We start from the raw sequence: 10,743 nt of genomic DNA on the forward strand, positions 1-10,743 counted from the left end.
TAAAATAATTTTTATTTGAATTTTGAATATCAATTGAAGGGTTGAACGGTGATAAAAGGTTTTGGAAATACCACCATAAACCCAAGCTTCAATCCCACTATATCATATATATCAAAATATGGGCATTGAGCCTTGGGGTTTTTGATTTTTAAACTACTTGATTTTTTTTCCTCTCCCCTTTAAAATTGCCACTTTTATTTTTGATTTCTAAATTATTTATTTATTTTTTCTCTCCTTTGAAATTGTCGTTTTTATTTTATTAAAACAGGTTAAAGTTACCCTTTTTTATTTTTGATTTCTAAACTACTTATTTATTTATTTTCTCTCCTTTGAAATTATCGTTTTAATTTTATTAAAACAGTTTAAGGTGTTTCCGATTATTATTGAAACAAAACTTTACGATTTCATTCTTTGCAGAGTTTTGAGTAAATATTTAATCAGTTTTGTCCTAAATCAATTCATGTCGCTATTTTTTTTTTCATTCTTCTGCGAGAGCGTTATTGGGATGATGGGTTATCACCTGGGAAGACAAAGTCATGCGAGCCTGATATATCCACGAGAACAGGAAAATCTAAAGCGGACAATATTGTTGATGTATATTGGGCTATAAATTCTATTACTTTTCACCCATCAGTCATCTTTCATAAGACAGAATTGGGTTTCAACAAATACCAAGTTTATTAGGAAAAAAAATAGTGCGTTAAAAAATTATTCCCAGGTACATGTTTTATTCCAGAAGCCATTACTGTATAAGTTGGCAACTTAAGCAAAATAAATGCATCAATTGTTGTTTTTTTTTTTTTTAATTCCCAATTCTCCACTCTGTTTGGGTTTTCAAGTTATTTCTAGTTGATTTGAGCTTTCTTCATGGTACAAGCAGTCAAGCCGTTGATACTGACACTCTCAGTTCCATTGTTAAAAGCATATAAGTGGGCACCATCACCAGTTGCCAGAGTTGGATAAACTCTTGCTGTAATGCAAGCCTTCCCTTCTCCACCAAACCTCTCCACTATGGACCGATCAATCTGATAAAAAAAATAGTCTCAGATCATGAATTGGGTACAAACAAGAAACTTTTTTTTTTTTTATATATAAATAATAGTTTCACGTCTTAAAAATATAACAGGGTCAAAGATGTTATGAAATATATTACATTGGTTGAGTAAGTCCTGAGTGGTTTATATGAACAAAACTTACTCCTACAAGTCAACTAGGCCTCATAATAATAAGGACAAAACCGTAAGGGTAATTCAATGTATCCATAGTGATCTGGAACCTCATAGTGGACAATATAGTTGTGTGATGGGGCACAACCTCCAATCTCTAATTAGGTCTTTTCATGGGCTTAAGTGACTTGGACCAATGCTCAGTTGTTGGGCTCATGAGGAACAAACCCATCAGGGTAATCAGATGTATTCACGGGAATTGAAACCCCAAAACAGACGATATAATTAGTATGTATGGGGTGTGGATTTCTGATAATAGATTTTTTTTCTCTACTCATGTACTAATTTTTTGAAGCATATTATTATACTATAATACTTTATATATATTTTTTAATATCATAAATTCTATATACACACACTTCAATGTCCATATTTATGTTTTGAGTTATGAACTCACCAAGCTTCGCAGTGACAGCTTTTCATGAGTACGATCCACATCCACAAATGCACCATAGGAGGTCTTGTCGTTTCGCTCATTCAATGAAGACCTGCTCATCACAAAAAACAGTTCAACATTTGTCACGTTTGGTGAGACAGTCCTGCATATATATATATATGTGTGTGTGTGTGTGTATAGATATAGACAGAGAAAGGGAGAGAGGACCTGCTTTGGTCACTGCATATAAGCACCACATATGTGCTGTTCTGGCCTGTGAATACCCTAAAGAAAACTGCTGTATATTCTTGCATTCCATTTGAAGCCAAAACTAACAACCCAAATGGACCAAAACTTCCTTTCACTGACGCACCCTTTTGGCTACAAAGTAATTGTGGGTTGGTCCAACTTGGGTCCATCACTTCTGCTTTCTCAATTTGTGGTAATTCAAATGAAACCTCCACATCAGCCTGCATTTTGAGCCATTAATTTAATTGGGATTTTCTTTAATTAGTTCTTCTCTCAAACAAAAGAAGTAAAAAAAAAGTCACCTGCACTGCTGTGACACCAGAGACTTCAACCACTGATCCTCCCTTAAGCACTTGATAATGCAAGTTAACTGGAGCTCCCCGCAGCTTCTCGATTTCTTTGACTGGCCATTGCATCAGTTGTTTCCCGGATTTGTCTAGCCAAATATGTCTCGGAAATGACTGCCAAATGAGTTCTATTAACGTATAATATTCAGCTGGACTGTTATCCGACCATTCAAAGGTTAAATGATAAACGAGTATTCGATGGTAAAGTATGTGCATTGAGCCTAAAATTTACCTGAAATCCGGCCCATCCTTTTGCTATATCATCGTCAACACTTGATGACTCGTTAATCCAACCCCATAAGATCCTCCTCTTCTTATCACCATCGAAGAAACTCTTGGAAGCATAAAACTTTCCATAATCATATCTTAACCCAGCATCGCTTTCCACTGATCCCTCATCCGGGATATACTTATCCTTAACCGCCGGGTTATACCTCCCAATAGTATAATAATCATTTCCAGAGAAACTCCCCTTAAGCACATGCTTAACACCCGGACCCATCGACAACGTCTCAACACCGTCTTGGCCATTGAAGGAGACCGGGAAAAAATCAGGGCACTCCCACATCCCTGTACCCTTAGCTGAATGTAGTGGATGCTGTGACTTAATCCAATGCACAAAGTCTTTACTTCTGTACAGAATTGCTAGTCCTCTGCCGTCTCGTTGACTCCCAACAATCAATCTCCATCTCTTATCCGGTCCTAACCACGCCGTTGTCGGGTCCCTAAATGAGATCGATTCGGTTCTGCTCCGTGGGTTGCATCAGCGGGTTATTGGGATATTTGACCCATTCGACGAGATATGGGTCGAGTTCTTGGGTACCGCCATGTTTTGTAAAGAGATTGTGTGAACCGATTTTCATTAAACTGAACAATAGTTACAAATACATATATATACACAGATACACATCAGAGATAGCGTAAAGAAGACAAAGTCTTCTGACACAGATGTACATGAGTATCAGAACTATCCGTTGAGAGTAACGGATATAAGATTGATTATAGACTAGGTTGCTGGGCTTGAGTTGTGTTATTGGGCTTTGGTGGGCTGGTCTCTTGATATGTCTTGTTACCCTCCCGCAAGATTGGTGGCCCATGAAGGACACCTATCTTGGATCGAAGACGAAGGTACTGAGGACGAAGCAGAGACTTTGTTAGAATGTCCGCGAGTTGATCATTGGTAGATATTTTCTTGACACGAAAAGTGCCGGTGTTGACCAAAGCTCGAACAAAGTGCAGATCGACTGCAATATGTTTCATATGAGAGTGAAGAACAGGGTTGAGGCTGAGATTGGTTGCACCTTGGTTGTCACAATGAATGATCGGAGTAGTGAGAGGACAATGAAGATCACGGAGCAGATGCTTGAGCCAGATAACTTCAGATGCAGTGGCAGCGAGAGCGCGATACTCAGCCTCAGTCGATGACCGAGCAATGGCACGCTGTTTTTGAGACTGCCAGGAGATAGGATTGGGTCCAAGAAAAATAATATATGCCGATGTGGAGGATCGGTCATCTGGGTTACCAGCCCAATTAGAGTCAGAATACGCTTGAAGAGTGAGATTTGTTGAGCGACAGTCAGAGTCTGAATAAGCCTGTAAAGTAAGATTTGGTGAACTGTTGATGGTTATACCAAGGGTGAGGGAGCCTTTGAGATATCTCAATACACGCTTGAGCAGACTCCAATGAACATCAGTGGGCTTTGCCATGAACTGTGCAAGACGATTTACAGCGAAGCAAACATTGGGTCGTGTAAGACTGAGATACTGCAGGCTGCCGACGATTTTGCGAAATTGAGTGGGATCAGACAATAGAGTACCATCAGAGGCAGATGTGGAAAAATGAGAAGGGAGAGGAGTGTGGACATGCTTGGCACCATCCATATCAGTGCGGGTGAGGAGATCACGCACATACTTTTGCTGAGAGAGAAAAAGACCAGTGGGTGTACGGTGTACTTCAACACCAAGAAAATAAGAGAGGTCCCCAAGATCCTTGAGTGAAAACTTTTGAGCCAAAGCATTAGTGACCCTGCGGAGCACAGAAGAACACGAGCTAGTGAGTATGAGATCATCTACATAAACAAGAATATACATTACCTTATGAAGATTTTTGTAGATAAAGAGAGAAGAATCGGCAAGAGATTGTTTGAAGCCCAAAGTGAGGAGACAGGTGCTGAGAGCAGTATACCACGCGCGTGGGGCTTGCTTAAGCCCATAGATAGATTTATGTAATTTGCAGAGGTAAGTGGGATTGGTAGGGTCTGCAAACCCCGTGGGCTGCTTCATGTAAACAGTTTCGAGTAGGTGACCATGAAGGAATGCATTATTAATATCAAGATGATGTAAGGACCATTGTTTCGATACTACAATGGACAGAACCGTACGGACAGTGGCTGGTTTAATGACAAGACTGAAGGTATTGGTGTAATCAATACCCAGCCATTGAGCATAGCCCTGAGCCACTAACCGGGCTTTGTACCGAGCTACAGAACCATCTGGGTTCTGTTTGATGCGAAAAATCCACTTAGACCCAATAGGTCTAATTGTGGGTGAGGGAGGAACAAGTGTCCACGTCTGATGCTTCTGTAGGGCATCAAATTCACTTTGCATTGCCGATTTCCAATGAGAGTTTAATAAAGCCTGTTTGACTGAAGTGGGTTCATTGGTTGGGGGAAGATGGTGAATGGTAGTGAGGTGGAGAGATTTGGGCTTGAAGATGTTATTCATGGAATGAGTAGTTATGGTTCGGTTAGGAGGAAGGGCAGGTGGCAGAGATGGAGACGTGGGAGAAGAGTCAGAGGAGGGTGGCAATGGAAGAGCTGAAAGAGATGGATCAGAGGACTGTTGAGTAAGAGGATCATAACACTTGTAGGAACTTTGAGAGGTGGAATAGCCAATAAAAATGCACGATTTCGAACGGGGCTGGAGCTTATGATCAGTATATGGCCACAGCCAAGGAAAGCATTGACATCCAAAAATTTTGAGTTTAAGGTAGTTAGGAGGTTTGTTGAATAGCCTTTCGAAGGGACTAATAGGAGAGGTGGAAGTCAAAGGAAGCCTATTAATAAGATATACTGTAGTTTGGAAAGCAAATGTCCAAAAGGAATAGGGGAGGTTGACAGAGGTGAGTAGAGTCTTGGCGGTTTCGGTTAAGTGGCGATGTTTGCGTTCAGCGAGAGCAATATGTTGAGGCGTGTGGGGTGGGGATTGAAGCCAACTAATCCCTTCCTGAAACAAATAAGATTTGAGTTTGACATATTCTCCCCCATTATCAGTGTAAAGGGATCGAATAGACCGTTGAAAATGTTTTTCCACTAATTTCTTGAATTGAACAAAGACAGTACTGACTTCAGATTTGAGGTGACGAGGGTAGAGCCATGTATAATGAGTGAAGTGGTCAACAAATATAATGTAGTTCTTGTAGCCATCAATGGAGGACATGGGAGTAGGACCCCACACATCACTATAGATAATTTCCAAGGGACAAGAGCTGGTCACAGACGAGAGACCAAAGGGTTGTCTATGACTTTTATTGATTTGGCAAGCAGTACAGAGTACAGGAGAAGTAGTGCTAATACATGGCAATTTGAGATGACGAAGAACAGTGGATAAAAGTTTGTGAGATGGATGTCCAAGTCTATGATGCCACCCATCGACAGTGAGGGTGGAAGCAGTGGAAGTTGTTCTGGAAGCAGCAAAGCAAGTGCTGTGAGATGAGTCAAGTTGATAGATGCCATCAACGCAGCGGCCCATTGCCAAGGTTCGACCCGTAGCTTGATCCTTTATAAGACAGTGAAATGGAAAGAACTCAATAAACACATTATTTTGTTTAGTAACTTCGTGTACTGAGAGCAGATTTTTATGCATTAAAGGAACACATAGAGTGCTAGCAGCAGTGAGATGTTGTGTGTGTGTGGGTATTTGAGCAGTGCCAATGTGAGTGATATCCAAACCTGTACCATCGCCAATTCGGACTTCATCAGTGCCATCATATTGAGAGTGGATTGAAAGGTTGGAGAGATCGCATAGAGACTATGAGTTTTTGTCCAGGCTGCAGCACTGCTACTAACATTACCCACAAGAGGGAGAGTAGTTTCATCAATGGAACCAACTAGTGCAAGGAGAATGAACCGATCTTGGCTCTCCCAAGTATGAAAAAGGGTCTGTGTTGCTTCATCATTTGTAGTTTCGGTGGGTTTTGGAGGACTAGGGAGAGTGCCATCCACATACCCAACCAAGTTATATGCGCGAAGTAGTGCAAGAAATTGAAGTCGCCATGAGGTGAAATTTGTGGCAGTGAGCTTGATCTGTGTCGGTGATATAGCATGAACAGTAACAGAAATGGTAGATCCAGAAATGGGAACGATGACAGAAGTAGAAGGCGATGGTGGTTGAGCCATGGAGGAGGTGGAGGTCAACTCGGCGGAGTCAGACTGCTCCGATACCATAAAGAGATTGTGTGAACCGATTTTCATTAAACTGAACAATAGTTACAAATACATATATATACACAGATACACATCAGAGATAGCGTAAAGAAGACAAAGTCTTCTGACATAGATGTACATGAGTATCAGAACTATCCGTTGAGAGTAACGGATATAAGATTGATTATAGACTATGTTGCTGGGCTTGAGTTGTGTTATTGGGCTTTGGTGGGCTGGTCTCTTGATATGTCTTGTTATTTTGGACCTGTTTGTTTTGCGGGTCAATTCCGGTGTAAATAATAACCGGTTTGTCTCCAGGGAGGAGCGTAGTGGAACCTGACCAGCAACCATTGATATCAGACGGCTGTGATGGGTAGATTGCGTTATCGTGAGGGGTCCAGTTGGATGAGATCCGTTGACGTAGAATGGGCCCACACAATGTTGCCCCACACAGCTCCTTTAAGGTTGTATTGATAGAACAAGTGGTAGATCCCCTTGTAAATCATCGGGCCTGCATGATCACATCACATCATTGACTTGTGAGAATCATGAAAAGTCAATATCAACGTTATGGCAGAACAGAAAAACAGAGGATTCATTAGGAAGTACTAACCATTAGTGTTAAAGGGATAAAATCCCACATCGGTTACTGAGGGGCTTGGTGTCTAGCTTATAAGCTTGCCCAAGTCTTCAAACCATTGTCAAGCCTTTTCCAAATGGAAGGGGCTTGGAACTGCCACGGCCCAATGGGCCGAGATGGTGGGGAGGCTTGGCTTGGGTTTGTGCCGTGCTGGGATTTTCTACAATTAGGATCTGTTTCCATTGATTCCAGAAGCCCAATGTGACAAAAACAAGAACAAAAAACCCAAAAAAACTTCGTTAGATTTAATTAATCAATGAAACAAAAGAGTGAGAAAGAGAGAGAGAGAGAGAGAGAGAGAGAGAGAGAGAGAGAGGGAAGGGAGATGGTACCATTGATCCAATTCATGGGGGGTTGGAAGTGATACCCTGTTCTGTAAGGTTGAGTAGTTGTGTTTGTGTAAAGATTTTGTGAGGCTTCAAGCTTGATAATGATAAATTGATCTCACTATTCCTCTCATTCTCTGGTTTCATGTGTCTGGTTCGCGTCTCCTAGGGCGTTTGATGCGAAATAGATACTGAAGATTGGGGATGATGATTTACAAAGCTCACCGTTTTGGTCTTTGACAATTGGGCCTTCTTATTTCAAAATGGGTTCATTCCTTTGAAGTGTTTTAATTATTTTGAATTGGGCCCATCATTATGGGCTGCTCATCTCAATCTTAGTTTAATACTTTTTATTCATGCATTTCAAATATACATGTAATTCAAATGTCTGTATTGATGTCCCATCAAAGTTACCGTTTGGTTGGTATTGTAACCTGTATATATTGCACTTGTAGTTACCGTTTGTAACTACTACAATTGAATAACATCACATGTGTTCAGTTGTTAGCTCTCTCTTCTCCTTCTCCTTCTTCTTCTCCTTCATGCTATCTTCTTATCTCTTGATTCAGTAGTTTCTTACCTGCAATACAATCAGAATATCAAGTTATTTTAGATAATGCCATGGCCAAGAAGGGAAATGATAAGGAGGATGAAAACAGAGGCGAGTCTCACCATGGTTGATTTTCTTGGGGATGAGAAGAGAAAGTTAAAGCATGTGAAGGGGTATTTATTTACAGGATAATAATATGATATATAATTGTAATGGTCAATATGATTTTAGATGATGATGTAGGGGATGATTTCAAGGTTTTGACAGAGATGTGGGAAGCTACCGCCAACCAAGAAAAAGAAGCACCTTTAAGAAAGCGAGTTAACGTAGATTAGGGTCTGAGAACATAATTGTGAAAAGTAATAGGTCATGTTTAATTTTTAAAAATTATGAAAATAAAAATAAAAAATAAAAAATAAAGACATATTCCTCTTGAAGACTGGTCAGGTGTTGGTATCTAAAAAGTCATGTGTTGATAATTTAAAAGTCTTGCTTGAGAATTGAAATAGAAGATTAACATCGGAATGAAAAGAATATAATATAATGTAATGGTCAATATAATATTAGATGGTGTAGAGGAAGATTTCGAGTCCTTGAGTCTTCTGACAGAGATGTGAAGCTGCCAAGAAAAAGAAGGGGTTGGGAGCATGAAGTTGCATTGGATTTGTGAGAATTAGTCATGTCTTGAAAAGTAGTATTGTGTTAAGTATCTAAAAAAGTCATTTATCCTTTTAAAAAGTCTTGCTAGAGAATTGTTATGATTTTACATTTATTAAGGTACCGTTTGGTTCACAATTTGGAACCACAATATATTGTATTGACCAACCAAACAATTGTTTTTGGGTTCAAATTTCAATGCAATTTTCGGACTATATAATGTCCTTTTTCGAAATTGTGAGGTTTTGTACGATTTGAAGACAATTTCGCTCCATGCTATTAGAAATACCCTTAACGGACCCATATATTTACACACTCGGCCATTGCAAGTACTCAAAAGCACACGACACTTTTACAAACCTCTGCTCTACATCTACGCTTTCCTTCTCCATTGAAGGATCTTGACCAACGACCGACCGAGAACGGCGTACAGGAATCATCTGGCTTTTGCGACCAAGCTTCACACATCGGTAATCCCTTCGTGTTCTCCTCAATCTTAGGTTATTTTGAGCTTTGGATCCCATTGATGTGTTGTGAAAATTAGGGCATAGTTTCACTGAAATTTTTAGAGCATCGTCCATTTGTGGAATTGTCTAGTTCGTTGATGTGTTTGGGTTCTCTTGCTGGTTTTACTCTTTGAAGTATTTATTGTTCCAATATTTATGCATTTGCTGTTATTGTTCCATCTAACAATCCCTTTCTCTGTATGTGAACTGGTTGGCCAATAAGCTGATTCTAGAACAGGTTTTTTCCGCTCACCAGCTAATTGCATAGCTCATCTTGGTTTATTTTTTGGAACAAGCTCAATTTTACTTGCATCTTTGCGTGTGTTTTATTACCATTACTTAAGAATTGGTTTATTCACTGTGTCTAATTGTCTAGTTCGTGACTGTGTTTGGGTTTTCTTGCTGGTTTCACTCGTTGAAGCATTAACAGACTTATACATGCATCACCCTTCATTGTTCGTTGATCAGTACTGAATGTTAAGAAGCATCAACTGGGGTCATTGTTGATATCTCATTGGTCATTGTTCAATGAGGGTCATTGTTAATTGTTAATGGTTAAATTATCAGCTATGCAGTGTTTAAATGCTGGTCTTCAACACATCTATCTGTTTAAAATGCTCTGGAATTTCGTGGCATGCAATGATCTATTTTATCCATAGAAAGTTATGCCTCTGCATGTAATTTACACAACACTTTTAGGACATTATATTTTTCCAACAAAAATGTAACCAAACACCTAACAACATTTCAATAACCATTTATGCTATCATTTATTTCAACCATTTATTATCTACAATATATGTTATAATATATGCTCCTGCCAAAATTGTACACCAAACCGATCCTAAGTATTTACTAGTCATATGTTAATTTATAGTCATTACTGGAGATTGAATAAAAGAAAGACTTTAGTGGATATTGATAAAAAAAAAAAAAACATTTCTATGCAAGTTTCTTACTTGATCGCATTGAGTTACTTCCGCAATTCGCAATGAGGAGTGGCTTGATCTGCCCTCGATTTATCCTTACGGGTTTTTGGCCTGGAAATCGAAGTAGGAGTTTGCCAGATTCTTAAGATATTTGGAGCAAATGTCTATCGTGTGGAGCTACCAAGTGAATTATCAAAGTCCAACTTTTAATGTTAGAGATTTCTATATGATGATGTCGTAAATAAGACCGACCCTACCAAATGAATCAGTTAGTCTGATCGAGCTGCAATTGCTGATATCCTTCTTGATTGGTAAGTGTTTTCCTTAAGCTATGGTAGGACCTCGAGGGTGTGTTCGGGAAAGCTCTCTTATGCTCAAATATTGCTATTCATTTGCCCTAACTTGAACTGGTCATACAAAAATTCGGGTTCTTTGATAAGAACACAAGTTTCTCAAGTGAATGATGAGATGAAGGGAACAGAGAGTCAGAGACCAATTCAAGCTACAAGAAAA

The 10,743-nt window shown here is 39.5% G+C and overlaps 1 pseudogene; it reads right to left on the reverse strand.

Moving 5' to 3' along the window:
- Nucleotides 1-686: 686 nt before the first annotated feature.
- LOC119980983 lies at nucleotides 687-7,128 on the reverse strand (annotated as a pseudogene).
- Between the last annotated feature and the right edge of the window lie 3,615 nt (nucleotides 7,129-10,743).

Source organism: Tripterygium wilfordii, chromosome 2, assembly GCF_013401445.1.
Source record: "Tripterygium wilfordii isolate XIE 37 chromosome 2, ASM1340144v1, whole genome shotgun sequence".
In the NCBI taxonomy this organism is placed as follows: domain Eukaryota; kingdom Viridiplantae; phylum Streptophyta; class Magnoliopsida; order Celastrales; family Celastraceae; genus Tripterygium; species Tripterygium wilfordii.